General features: G+C 43.2%; 1 protein-coding gene across 1 annotated transcript in view; it reads left to right on the top strand.

Annotated features, from left to right (window-relative positions):
• Positions 1 to 14,492, top strand: part of arhgef25b (Rho guanine nucleotide exchange factor (GEF) 25b) — a 45,746-nt gene that overhangs the window by 15,440 nt on the left and 15,814 nt on the right. The window lies entirely within an intron of this gene.

The raw sequence follows: 14,492 nt of genomic DNA, 5'->3' as shown, positions 1-14,492 counted from the left end.
AGCTTAGGCTACCCACTAATGCCAGAAAAAATAATGGAAAAAAACTAAATGTAGCCTATAGACATGAATTTCACAAATAATACATGTTGTTAATGTATTGTTTTCTCTTTATTCAACCGCCACCCAACGCCCTTCAGCTACACAATATTTCATGACCCTAAGCCGCCACGGTTATAAGTCATGTGGCTCTGACCCTGTTATCACACCCCACATATTTCCAAAGAGATTTGGTTTGACTTTGGAGCCAATTCAAACCTAACCAGTATGGCTGATCTAAATAGCCCTTTGAAAAGTACATTTGTCACATATTTCCATGGCTACTGTCTGTAGTAGGTAACTTTAGGACTACATTCTCCACTTGTGAGGATCCATGTGTAGTGTCCTGCTGTCGAGTAAGTAGGTTACTGTAGTGTACTGTAGATAAGGGTTTTGTATGGCCTGGCTATAAGTGACCATAACCATGTGTAGCTGTATGCTGAGTAACACAGGGCTCTATATGGGTAGTAGTAGTCCTGTCCTCTTTAGACTGGGAAGACCCTTTTACCATGGTTGTCTGAGAGCAGGGCTCTACCTTAAGTAGGTCACAAAAGTGGATCCCATCTTCTGTGTGTGTGTCTGTCTGTGTGTGTGTACAGTTGAAGTCGGAAGTTTACATACACCTTAGCCAAATACATTTAAACTCAGTTTTTCACAATTCCTGACATTTAATCATTTAATCATAGTAAAATTCCCTGTCTTAGGTCAGTTAGGATCACCACTTTTTTTAAGAATGTGAAATGTCAGAATAATAGTAGAGAGAATGATTATTTAAGCTTTTATTTCTTTCATCACATTCCCAGTGGGTCAGAAGTTTACATACACTCAATATAGTATTTGGTAGCATTGCCTTTAAATTGTTTAACTTGGTCAAACGTTTCGGGTAGTCCTTCCACAAGCTCCCACAATAAGTGGGTGAATTTTGGCCCATTCCTCCTGACAGAGCTGGTGTAACTGAGTCAGGTTTGTAGCCTCCTTGCTTGCACACGCTTATTCAGTTCTGCCAACAAAGTTTGTATAGGGATTGAGGTCAGGGCTTTGTGATGGCCACTCCAATACCTTGACTCTGTTGTCCTTAAGCCAATTTGCCACAACTTGGAAGTATGCTTGGTGTCATTGTCCATTTGGAAGACCATTTGCGACCAAGCTTTAACTTCCTGACTGATGTCTTGAGATGTTGTTTCAATATATCCACATACTTTTCCTACCTCATGATGCCATCTATTTTGTGAAGTGTACCAGTCCCTCCTGCAGCAACCACGCCACAACATGATGCTGCCACCCCGTGCTTTACGGTTGGATAGTGTTCTTCGGCTTGCAAGCCTCCCCTTTTTCCTCCAAACATAACAATGGTCATTATGGCCAAACAGTTCTATTTTTGTTTTCATCAGACCAGAGGACATCTCTCCAAAAAGTACGATCTCTGTCCCCATATGCAGTTGCAAACCATAGTCTGTTTTTTATGGCGGTTTTGGAGCAGTGGCTCTTCCTTGCTGAGTGGCTTTTCAGGTTATGTCGACATAGGACTCGTTTTACTGTGGATATAGATACTTTTGTACCTGTTTCCTCCAGCATCTTCACAAGGTCTTTTTGCTGTTGTTCTGGGATTGATTTGCACTTTTCGCACCAAAGTACGTTCATCTCTAGGAACGCGTCTCCTTCCTGAGTGGTATGACGGCTGCGTGGTCCCATGGTGTTTATACTTGCGTACTATTGTTTGTACAGATGAATGAACGTGGTACCGTCAGGCGTTTGGAAATTGCTCCAAGGATGATCCAGACTTGTGGAGTCTACAATGTTTTTTCTGAGGTCTTGGCTGATTTTCTTTGATATTCCCATGATGTCACGCAGAGGCACTGAGTTTGAAGGTCGGCCTTGAAATACATCTACAGGTACACCTCCAATTGACTCAAATTATGTCAATTAGCCTATCAGAAGCTTCTAAAGCCATGACATAATTTTCTGGAATTTTCCAAGCTGTTTAAAGGCACAGTCAACTTAGTGTATGTAAACTTCTGACCCACTGGAATTGTGAAACAGTGAATTATAAGTTAAATAATCTGTCTGTAAACAATTGTTGGAAAAATTGTGTCATGCAAAGTAGATGTCCTAACCGACTTGCCAAAACTATAGTTTCTTAACAAGAAATTTGTGGAGTGGTTGAAAAACAAGTTTTAATGACTCCAACCTAAGTGTATGTAAACTTCCAACTTTACAACTGTATGTGTATTGTGTATGTGCGTGCGTGTGTGTGTGACTGACCAGTTTCCAGCAGGACAAGATAAGCCCTGTTGATATGCCCTGTTTCTGCAGTCATGAGCCAGATCACTCCTGTCCACAGCAGCCTGCTCCATGGAGCTTTGCCATTTGTGAAATTTGCCATTTCTAATTCTCAAGACTAAGATTCAGGATTCGGGGGACGTGAAAACAGTACCATAGTAGCCAACATGTTATTATTGTATTTTATCAGTTGATTTGTCTCTGTCTGTCTATCACAATGGTAAAGTCAAGTTTTAATCCTGTAGAGATTGAACAGGCTGGCTGCTGATGTGCTGGAGGTCCTGATGTAAGCAGTCACAGAGTCAGTCATGACAGATACAGGCACTGGGCCTATGGGATTAGAAAAACACAGGTTACATCCCAAATGGCACCCTGTTCCCTATAACGTGTACTACTTTTGACTAAGGCCCATAGGGCTCTGGTCAAACGTAGTGCACTATGTAGGGAATAGGCTGCCATTTGGGACACAACCACACACACAAACCCACAAGACCTCGCTCCGCCCCATGAGCTGAGCTGTCACTCAATCAATGGGAAATCCAACCCACCACAACAGGAGAGCAGTGGTGTGAGAGAGACATTCTCAGCAGACTGGGTACAGGAAGATCACGGCACACAGCCAGAGAGAGCTTTTGATTGTTACACAAAAGACATACGCCTACAGGTCCATAAGGTGTGTGTGTGTAAGTGCGTGTGACTTATGTAAATGGAGCATTCTTTTTCATCCCCCAGTTATCCCTCTGTAAACCTACTATTTCTAAACATATGAGATTTGATCTATGTTAAGGCCTCTGCATACCTTTACGTCACACATAAACGATATATATAGAAGTGAGGGGAAAGTGGAATAGTTTTTCAAATCAAATCACATTTTATTTGTCACAYACACATGGTTAGCAGATGTTAATGCGAGTGTAGCGAAATGCTTGTGCTTCTAGTTCCGACAATGCAGTAATAACCAACGAGTAATCTAACCTAACAATTCCACAACTACTACCTTATACACACAAGTGTAAAGGGATAAAGAAAATGTACATAAAGATATATGAATGAGTGATGGTACAGAACGGCATAGGCAAGATGCAGTAGATGGTATAAAGTACAGTACATACATATGAGATGAGTAATGTAGGGTATGTAAACATTATATTACGTGGCATTGTTTAAAGTGGCTAGTGATACATTTTTACATACATTTCCATCAATTCCCATTATTAAAGTGGCTGGAGTTGAGTCAGTATGTTGGCAGCAGCCACTAAATGTTAGTGGTGGCTGTTTAACAATCTGATGGCCTTGAGATCGAAGCTGTTTTTCACTCGGTCCCTGCTTTGATGCACCTGTACTGACCTCGCCTTCTGGATGATAGCGGGGTGAACAGGCAGTGGCTCGGGTGGTTGTTGTCCTTGATGATCTTTATGGCCTTCCTTGACATCGGTGGTGTCGTGTCTGGAGGGCAGGTAGTTTGCCCCCGGTGATGCGTTGTGCAGACCTCACTACCTCTGGAGAGCCTTACGGTTGTGGGCGGAGTAGTTGCCGTACCAGGCGGTGATACAGCCCGACAGGATGCTCTTGATTGTGCATCTGTAGAATTTTGTGAGTGCTTTTGGTGACAAGCGAATTTCTTCAGCCTCCTGAGGTTGAAAGAGGCGCTGCTGACCTTCTTCACAACGCTGTCTGTGTGGGTGGACCAATTCAGTTTGTCCGTGATGTGTAGCGCAAGGAACTACTACCCTATTACTACCCTCTCCACTACTGTCCTGTCGATGTGGATAGGGGGGTGCTCCCTCTACTGTTTCCTGAAGTCCACAATCATCTCCTTTGTTTTGTTGACGTTGAGTGTGAGGTTATTTTCCTGACACCACACTCCGAGGGCCTCACCTCCTCCCTGTAGGCCGTCTCGTCGTTGTTGGTAATCAGCCCACCACTGTAGTGTCGTGCGCAAACTTGATGATTGAGTTGGAGGCGTGCATGGCCACGCAGTCGTGGGTGAACAGGGAGTACAGGAGAGGCTCAGAACGCACCCTTGTGGGGCCCCAGTGTTGAGGATTCCAGCGGGGTGGAGATGTTGTTACCTACCCTCACCACCTGGGGGCGGCCCGTCAGGAAGTCCAGTACCCAGTTGCACAGGGCGGGGTCGAGACCCAGGGTCTCGAGCTTGATGACGAGTTTGGAGGGTACTATGGTGTTAAATGCTGAGCTGTAGTCGATGAACAGCATTCTCACATAGGTATTCCTCTTGTTTAGATGGGTTAGGGCAGTGTGCAGTGTGGTTGCGATTGCGTCATCTGTGGACCTATTGGGTCGGTAAGCAAATTGGAGTGGGTCTAGGGTGTCAGGTAGGGTGGAGGTGATATGGTCCTTGACTAGTCTCTCAAAGCACTTCATGATGACGGAAGTGAGTGCTACGGGGCGGTAGTCGTTTAGCTCAGTTACCTTAGTTTTCTTGGGAACAGGAACAATGGTGGCCCTCTTGAAGCATGTGGGAACAGCAGACTGGGATAAGGATTGATTGAATATGTCCGTAAACACACCAGCCAGCTGGTCTGAGGACATGCTCATGCTCTGAGGACGCGGCTGAGATTGCCGTCTGGGCCTGCAGCCTTGCAAGGGTTAACACGTTTAAATGTTTTACTCACSTCGGCTGCAGTGAAGGAGAGCCCGCAAGTTTTGGTAGCGGGCCGTGTCAGTGGCACTGTATTGTCCTCAAAGCGAGCAAAAAAGTAATTTAGTCTGTCTGGGAGCAAGGCATGTGGGGTTCAACAAGGGTTCTTCGGTAACAGTAAAAAGTAGACAAAAGGATATACGGTGAGCTCCAAAAKTATTAAGACAGTGACACAATGAGGAAATTATACAATGAGGTTAAAGTGCAGTGTAGCTTAATACCCACACACACACGTCTGGAAATTGATAGGTCTGCCAAGCCATCAATCAAAACAATTAAATGTATTTATAAAGCCCTTTTTACATCAGCATATGTCACAAGGTGCTTATTCAGAAACCCAGCCTAAAACCCCATAGAGCAAGCAATGCAGATGTAGAAGCATGGTGGCTTGGAAAAACTCCATAGGAAGGAACCTAGGAAGAAACCTAGAGAGGAAACAGGCTCTGAGGGGTGGCCAGTCCTCTATTGGCTGGAGATTATAAGAGTACATGGCCATTAAGGCCAGATTGTTCTTCAAGATGTTCAAACGTTCATAGATGACCAGCAGGGTCAAAATGAGAGTTTGTTGACTGCATGTCAGATAATCTCCCCAAGGAGAAGTGGGTGTGGAGGAGGGAGMAAATTTCAACCTGGGCGTTTTATTAACAAGTCTAAAGAACAGGAAACAGGACTACAACAGTAGCCTCAAAACAACCAGACACCGTCCAGGAAAAAAACACCTGTTCAACAGAACACAAGAAAACACAACCCAAACGAAATGACAGCAAACGTAACAATCCCGCACAAAAACCCAGAGGGTATGGCGAGATAAAATATCCCCCCTAATTACACTAAACGAACACAGGTGAAACACCAGACAGACATAACCAAATGAAAAGAAGAAAGTATCGGTGGCAGCTAGTAGACCGGCGACGACGACCGCTGAGCGCCGCCCGAACAGGGAGAGGAGCCACCTTCGGTGGAAGTCGTGACACTGCAAGATAAAACAAACGAGACCACCTCACTACGTGGACACAGTATGAGGGATGTGGACACAGTAGGAGGGAGGGAGAGAGAGAGAGAGAGAGAGCGAGAGAGAGAGAGGAAAGGAAAATAAAAGACAGGGTGATGAAGGAATAAAAATAGTAGCTGAGAGAAAGATTTGTAACTGTAATTGTGCTGAGCGCTTCCTTTTTTCTTTAACTAGGCTAGTCAGTAAAGAACAAATTCTTATTTACAATGACATCCTACCAGGGAACAGGGAGTTAACTGCCTTGTTCAGGAGCAGAACAACAGATATTTACCTTGTCAGCTCAGGGATTCGATCCAGCAACCTTTCGTTTACTGGCCCAACACGCTAACCACTAGGCTACCTGCCGTCCCGAAGGGGGTCTRAAGGAAAGGACATCTATTTGAATTAAAGGGCTTCCTAAAGATACAGTGAGCTCCAAAAGTATTGGGACAGTGACACATGTTTTGTTGTTTTGGCTCTGCACTCCTGCAAACATATTATTGCGACAAAATTCACTTATGTGCATTAAAGTAGAAAAAAGTAAAGTATTGGGTCCCATATTCATAGCACGCAATGACTACGTCATGCTTGGTACTCTAGAAATTTGTGGATGCTACCATGATTACGGATTATCCTTAAAACKTCTTGTCAATAGGGGGGCGCTGTTTTCACTTTGGAAAAAATCGTGCCCAAATGAAACGGCCTCGTACTCTTTTCTAGATCATACAATATTCATATTATTATTACTATTGGATAGAAAACACTCAGAAGTTTCTAAAACTGTTTGAATTATGTCTGTGAGTAAAACAGAACTCATTTTGCAGCAAACTTCCATGCAGGAAGTGAAAAATCTGAAAACGAGGCTCTGTTTCAGGGCCTGCCTATTCAATTGCTTTATATTTATCGATATGCATGCACTTCATACGCCTTCCACTAGATGTCAACAGGCAGTGGAAGGTGGAATGGGGTGTCTAGCTTGATCTGAGGCCGAACAAGAGCTTTTGGAGTGGCAGGTCAGGAATTTTCTTTGTCTACCAAGGCGCGCGAAGTACCTCGACATTGTCTTCTGATAAGCGTTCGGTATACACGGCGAATATCTCCGGCTCTGATTTTATTTGATACATGTGATAATAACATCGTAAAGTAGGTTTTTTCAACCGAGTTTTATCAGATTATTCAACGTTTATTGGGACTTTTGGAGTTTTCCGTTCTTTGCGTCGAGAGAAGTTGGGAACGTTATCAACATTGGCTAGCATTGTGGCGCGAATTCGACAGAAGAAAAGGACATTCTAAAACCAAACAACGATTTATTCTGGACCAAGGACTCCTTGTACAACATTCTGATGGAAGCTCAGCAAAAGTAAGAACAATTTATGATGTTATTTCGTATTTCTGTGGAAAATGTTGATTCCTATTCTCYGCCGTTTTGGCGAGCGCTGTCTCGCAATAACGCAAGCTGTTTGTTATGGTAAAGTTCTTTTTAAAAATCTAACACGGCGGTTGCATTAAGAACCAGTGTATCTTTCATTTGCCATACAACAAGTATTTTTATGTAAAGTTTATGATGAGTTCTTTGGTCAGATTAGGTGAGTGTCCAAAATAGCTCCGGACATTCTGGGGAAATGTTGCTACATATTCACAATGTACAACCACGGTTTGCAGCTCTAAATATGCACATTTTCGAACAAAACATAAGTGTATTGTATAACCTGATGTTATAAGACTGTCATCTGATGAAGTTGTTCAAGGTTAGTGATTAATTTTATCTCTATTCTGTCGGTTTTGTGCAAGCTATTTTGGCAGGGAGTAAATTGCGTTGTGTGTTTGGCTACTGTAGTGAGCTAATAGAAATATATATTGTGTTTTCGCTGTAAAACTATTGGCTGGATTCACAAGATGTTTATCTTTCATTTGCTGTACACCATGTATTTTTCATAAATGTTTTATGATGAGTATTTATGTATTTCACGTTGATCTCTGTAATTATTCTGGCTGCTTCGGTGCTATTTGTGATGGTAGCTGCAATGTAAAACTATGATTTATACCTCAAATATGCAAATTTTTCGAACAAAACATAAATGTATTGTATAAAATGTTATAAGACTGTCATCTGATGAAGTTGTTTCTTGGTTAGTGACTAATTATATCTCTATTTGGTCGGTTTTGTGATAGCTACCTATGCGGTAGAAACATGGTGAAAATATGCGGTTGAGTCTTTGGCTATTGTGGTTAGCTAATAGAAATACATATTGTGTTTTCACTGTAAAACATTTAAAAAAATCGGAAATGATGGCTGGATTCACAAGATGTTTATCTTTCATTTGCTGTATTGGACTTGTGATTTCATGAAAATTATATTATATGATATCCCTGTCCCGTTAGGCTAGGCTATGCTAGTCAGCTTTTTTGATGAGGAGGATCCCGGATCCGGGAGGGTGACTCGTTAGAGGTTAATGAATCGTGAATAATGGTGAGTAAGAAAGTTACACACACAAATATCATACCCCAAGACATGCTAACCTCTCACCATTACAATAACAGGGGAGGTTAGCATTTTTCGCGGGGGACTCCAAATGACTCAATACATTATTTACCAATAATTTCTATTGGGCACATAATTTGAAACACGACCAAAACAAACAGCAAATGCATCCAACCAATTTGTAGAATCACAAGCTTGATGTAGTCCTTGCCTGCTATGAATATGGGACCAAATATTTAACTTTTTACTTCTTTAATACACAAGTGAATTTGTCCCAATACCTGTCCCAATACCTGCTACACAAGTTTTGGTTTATTTCATACTGTCATTTACAAGTTTTTCCCCCCAATTTTGTCATTGTATTTTGTTTGGAGCGCTTCGTGTGAGCAATTAGGATGTGTCTGTTTTCTCTGTCCTCTTAATGTTGAATCAGCGTGCGCACCTGAGCATGCACAGAAGTARGCTAACTAGCCTGCTGCAAGCAAATGTATGAAAGTACCCATTTGGCGATGTCTGATTTCTTATTGACTTAACTCACCACCACTAATAAGCTGAGCTTCTCAGTCATTTTTTCTTCACCTCACACAGTCAACAAAGTCAGTTTTTAAAAATAAAATCCATTGTGAATAACAATCGTTCCTGACAGTAGGGTAGGCTATTTGAAAAATATTTACAACACTCTCCCCCTTGATAATCACCAGGCCTCAGTGTAAAAGAGCAAAATGCCATGCTCTGAGGATCCCATATATCCAGTGGAAACGTCATAAAATACCTGAACACATTTCCCTTTGGGCAAAAACAGCTGTGTATGTCCCAAGCTCACTGGAATAGGCTAGCTGCTACAATGTTACAAGTTCGCTAGGGACAGCTTCGGGCCAGACTCTCATGTTTAGGCTACAGTCATTGGGCTGGACTCTCACTCAGTTGATTGATTTAATACAATGTTGCACTTCACTAGCGATAGCTCAAGTCAAGACAGATACAAAGGGAGGCAGACAGGCAGAGTAGAGAGGTGAATGTGATTGAAATAACCTGCATTTTCATCATCTATTTTTATTTGTTGGCTTTATGTATTTTTACTTAGTTGACAAGGAAGTTATAGGCCTACTGCTACATTGGCTTAGGGCTAGGCTATCTCTTAGTTCCATGTACTTATTTCTTTAGCCATTCAACCTCCATTGCTCAGAGGAAGCAAACGGAGGAGGTGCTCCGTCTCAAAAGCCAGGGACCTGTAAGAAATAGACATAACCTTGGGAGCAAAAGCTGCATTAGGACATAACATCACTTTGGAGTTACCAGGCACGAACTCCGAACAGGAAAGCTGTACTGATAGTGTGTGGAGATCTCCAACACGCTTGGCCGATGCCACGGCCATGAGCAGGGCATTATTGTAGGAAAGGACCTTCAGCTCCACAGACTCCAGTGGTTCAAACGAAGGCTTACACATAACATCCAGGACCAAAGCCAGGTCCCAGGTTGGTGACATAGGCTTAGACACTGGTTTGAGCCACCAGATTCAACAACAGACCCTCCTGACGGACCCTCTCTACGGTGGCCTGAATCAAGCCCACCGGAGGAAACGCATAGAGTAGGGTCCGAGGCCACTGATATGCCAAAGCATCCGTTCCCAACGGAGTGCCCAGTTCCCCCATTGAGAAGAACAGACAACAATGCACGTTTTCTCACAATGAGTGAAGATCTATGTTAGCCCTGGCTAACTGGTCCCATATCTAGACAACCACCAGTCTCCACTCCATAGAGATACGACCCCCCCCCCGGGAAAGTAGATCCGCACCCACGTAGAGATCCAGGAAGATGCATCACCCTGAGCGACAGGACATGCTCACTGCTCCATAAGAGCAGATAATGGGCCAGGTTCAGCAAAGAGAGAAACTCCATCCCTACTGCCTGTTTATGTGCACCACCACTGTCCTGTTATCGGACCTTACAAGGAGTCAACGCCCTTAGGCAAGACAGGGATACCATGAGCAACCGATGTCAGTGGTGAGATGCGTCCAGACTTGTAGCAATCACTCAGCTCTGAAACAGACACATACACAGAAGTCCCAGATGCACCACAGGTATCATAAAGGCCATCAGACCAAATAACTGCAGCCACAAGCAAAAAGGCACCGAGTGCCCCAGCTGAAACTGTGCCAGACAGAGCTGGAATGCGACCCTCTTTTGTTGCGACAAAAATGCATGCTTCAGAACCAAGTTCAGAAGAAGACCCAGATGCTGAGCTAGAGTCAAACAGCTTTTCTTGTGATTCACTATGAACCCCAGAGACTGAATACGGAAAACCAGCGTGGCAGTGTGGAGCTCCACCTGTTCCCTCAATTACAGCCAAACGTCCAGATAGGCCCCACCGGTGCCAAATCCGCTTCCACCACCATAGAAAAGTAATGACAGGGAAACGAAGCTTCCTGAAGCATTGGGATTTTTCAGATAATTACATTGAAATAGGTTCATTACTCCAGGCTTTGATCAGCACAGTATACGCTAGTGGCACCTGCTGGTCAAAAGTATTTAGAGCAGCCACATGATTATAGATGCTGTCCCACCAATACCAAAACAATCAGGTGGTTGTTCAAGGAAATTAAGCTTTGGACGTCATTGATCACGTGCTTCCGATAAAATGATACAGTCAGTCATCGGCACACTGCTTCGAAGTACACTGCTTAGCAATTTTTACACATATCTCGGAGCTCCAGCATCAAACGTAACATAACTGTAGAAAAGGTGCAAGGATTAGGGACAGCCCGAAAGGCAGGACCAGAAACTTGTAGGCCACACCCTCAAAATTAAACCGTTTKTGTGGAGGCTGTATAAATTATGACTAAATGAAAAAGCGCATCCTTCAGATCTATGGACGTGAACCAATCTTTGGTCAGGTTGGATGGGGAGTGTTGTTGCACAGCTATTTTCAGGTCTCTCCAGAGCCGTTTGATTTGGTTAGGGTCTGGCTGAGTCACTCAAGGACATTCAGAGACTTGTCCCGAAGCCACTCCTGCGTTGTCTTGGCTGTGTGCTTAGGGTCGTTTTCCTGTGGGAAGGTGGACCTTCGCCCCAGTCTGTGGTCCTGTGCGCTCTGGAGCAGCTATTCATCAAGGATCTCTCTGTACTTTGCTCCGTTCATCTTTCCCTCGATTCTGACTAGTCTCCCAGTCCCTGCCGCTGAAAAAATGTCCCCACAACATGATGTTGCCACCACCATCCTTCAACGTAGGGATGGTGCCAGGTTTCCTCTAGACATGACACTTGAAATTCAGGCCAAAGAGTTCAATCTTGGTTTCATCAGACCAGAGAATCTTGTTTCTCATGTTCTGAGAGTCCTTTAGGTGCCTTTTGGCAAACTCTGTCTGGCCACTCTACCATAAAGGCCTGATTGTTGGAGTCCTGCAGAGATGGTTGTACTTCTGGAAGGTTCTCCCATCTTCACAGAGGAACTCTAGAGCTCTGTCAGAGTGACCATCGGGTTCTTGGTCACCTCCCTGACCAAGGCCCTTTACCGAATGCTCAGTTTGGCCGGGCWGCCAGCTCTAGGAAGAGTCTGTGGTTCCAAACTTCTTTCATTTAAGAATGATGGAGGTCACTGTGTTCTTGGGGGCCTTTCAATGTTGCAGAAATGTTTTGGTACCCTTCCCCAGATCTGTTGCTCATCACAATCCTGTCTTGGAGTTCTACGTACAATTCCTTCGACCTCATGGCTTGGATTTGCTCTGACATTCACTGTCAACTGTGGGACCTTATATAGACAGGTGTGTGCCTTGGACTCCAATCAAGTTGTAGAAACATCTCAAGGATGATCAATGGAAACAGGATGCACCTGAGCTCAATTTTGAGTCTCATACCAAAGGGTCTGAATACTTACGTAAATAAGGTATTTATGCATTTTATTTTAAATACATTTTCAAAAAATTATAAAACCTGTTTTTGCTGTGTCATTATGGGCTATTGTGTGTAGATTGATGAGGAAAACAATTAATTTAATTAATTTTAGAATAAGGCTGTAATGTAGCAAAATGTGGAAAAAGGGAAGGGGTCTGAATACTTTCTGAATGCACGGTAAAAACATTTACAAAACATTTAGTTCTCAGCATCAACAAAACTCTATCCTGAATCTTGTTACGTGTGTTCAGGTGTGTTGCCCTCTAATTGGCCACACATCTTAATGTGTGCTTGTTTCCTTTGAAATRGAGTCTGTTTGAAGAGACCAAAATTAATGTATGTGTAAAAGAACATTGTATTCTAGCTCCATCATGGTGACGCAGTGGACTACTTTCATGGATAGAAAACAGAAGATTATAGGTTTGAATCTCACTGATGTCATGTCACAATAAAAAATAMATGTGTTTGCATGATTAAAGCCTAAGGAAATTAATTTCCATGTGTCCTATCTGTGATTGGAGTAAAAAAAAGTTAACCGAAAATAAGCTAGCAGTGTTATTAAAACTCTTATTGAAATATTTAGTAAAAGTTTTAGGGAAGTTCAAAAGAAACTCAAAATAACCTACAGTTTCCATTCTCAGAGCATTAATAAAAGTAAAATGTTCTCAGAACCTCCCTGCAACCTAAAAATAATAGTTCCCTGAACAGATGAAATCTCCACTTCAAAAAACGTTCAGTTTTAACGGTCAGGAAACGTATGGCTTCATTCCCACAACCAATGTGAAACCAAAACATACATTTGCACAACTTCCAAGAAACTAAATGTGCTAGCTGGGTATAAATTAAAAGTGACCAGTACCAGAGAAATGGCCATGTTATTAACAGTGTTACCGCCAATGTGGTGTCTCCTAAAAATGGCTGTGTCAGACTTCTACAGAATATCTGTCTCAGCTTTTCTCTGGGCCCCTGATACCCCATTCTTATGATTACGGCTTAAATCAATGTGCTGACGGTACATAGTTAGAGTCTGGGAGGTGGCCAAAGTGGCAGCAAAGAGCCACAAAGAGCTTAAGCCACTGCTAAGATCAGCAGAACAAAATCAAACGTTAATGTTGGGGCTTCCTAATCAGAGCAGTGTGTTTGAGATCATACTATTTTCCATAGTCTAAAGGCTTAGTTAATGGAATTCATTCTGTGGTGTGAGTGAGTGACAGCACTTGTATTAGCCCACTAATGCTAAGTTGGGAGTACAGGAAACAATGGTTAGGATAGAATGTGTGATTAGGGCTGGCTTTGGCTGTCATGATTTACATCAGCTGCTTTTCCATCACTACAAGACAGACAGTGTCTCAGTCAGCTTGCTCTTGCTGACAGTGTGTTCTCTCAAGGCCTCATTCATCTCCCAAGAAAACTCTTCACTCTTGTCTTCCTCGCTCTCCTCTCAAACTATTTTACTTTGTGTTCATCCCTCCATCTCCTGCCTCTCAATTCCTCTCACTCTTTCTCACTCCTTTTCCCCTTTGTACCTCTTCCTTTCCTCGTTTTCACTGTCATTGAAATGTCTCACTGGAATCCAAATATACAGTGGGGTCAGCCAGTGTATACTATTCTGTAAACACCAGCTCCTTACCCCCTGAGAGAGAAGACAGGGTGGGCCGGGCTCAGCCCAGCACGGCATGAGTTTAAAACTCATATCCACACTCTCTTTGAGGACATATACAGTATGTGTTAACATAAACCTCCTCCAATATGTTTACCCCTTTCTCCCTGCAGACCCACTCCACACTCTTGTTCCTCCTCTTCCTGCCTCTCTCTCAGTGATGATATCACATCGGCAGGCTGACTCGATGGCTGTGTCAGCTGTCGCGTTTGAACTATTTTAGGACGTCTAATCAACAGCTCTCTCCATAGCTTAGTTTAGAATGCCTCCTACCCCCCCCCCCCACCGCCTCCCACCACATACATACACACACACACACAGCACCGCTGTAGATAAACAGTGTCCGAGCCAAAGTATCTTGTTCTTTCTGTTTCTTTCTTTGTACTGTGAAGTGAGTTTCCACCTGTGGATTTGTTGATTAAATGTGGTTTATTTTGGCCTGGCATGTGACTCCCTGTGCTACATTGGTATAAATACTTTATCGGCTTAA

Source organism: Salvelinus sp. IW2-2015, linkage group LG11 (assembly GCF_002910315.2).
Source record: "Salvelinus sp. IW2-2015 linkage group LG11, ASM291031v2, whole genome shotgun sequence".
In the NCBI taxonomy this organism is placed as follows: domain Eukaryota; kingdom Metazoa; phylum Chordata; class Actinopteri; order Salmoniformes; family Salmonidae; genus Salvelinus; species Salvelinus sp. IW2-2015.
The sequence above is the reverse complement of the archived record's forward strand: the minus strand, read 5'-3'. Positions and strand labels throughout refer to the sequence as shown.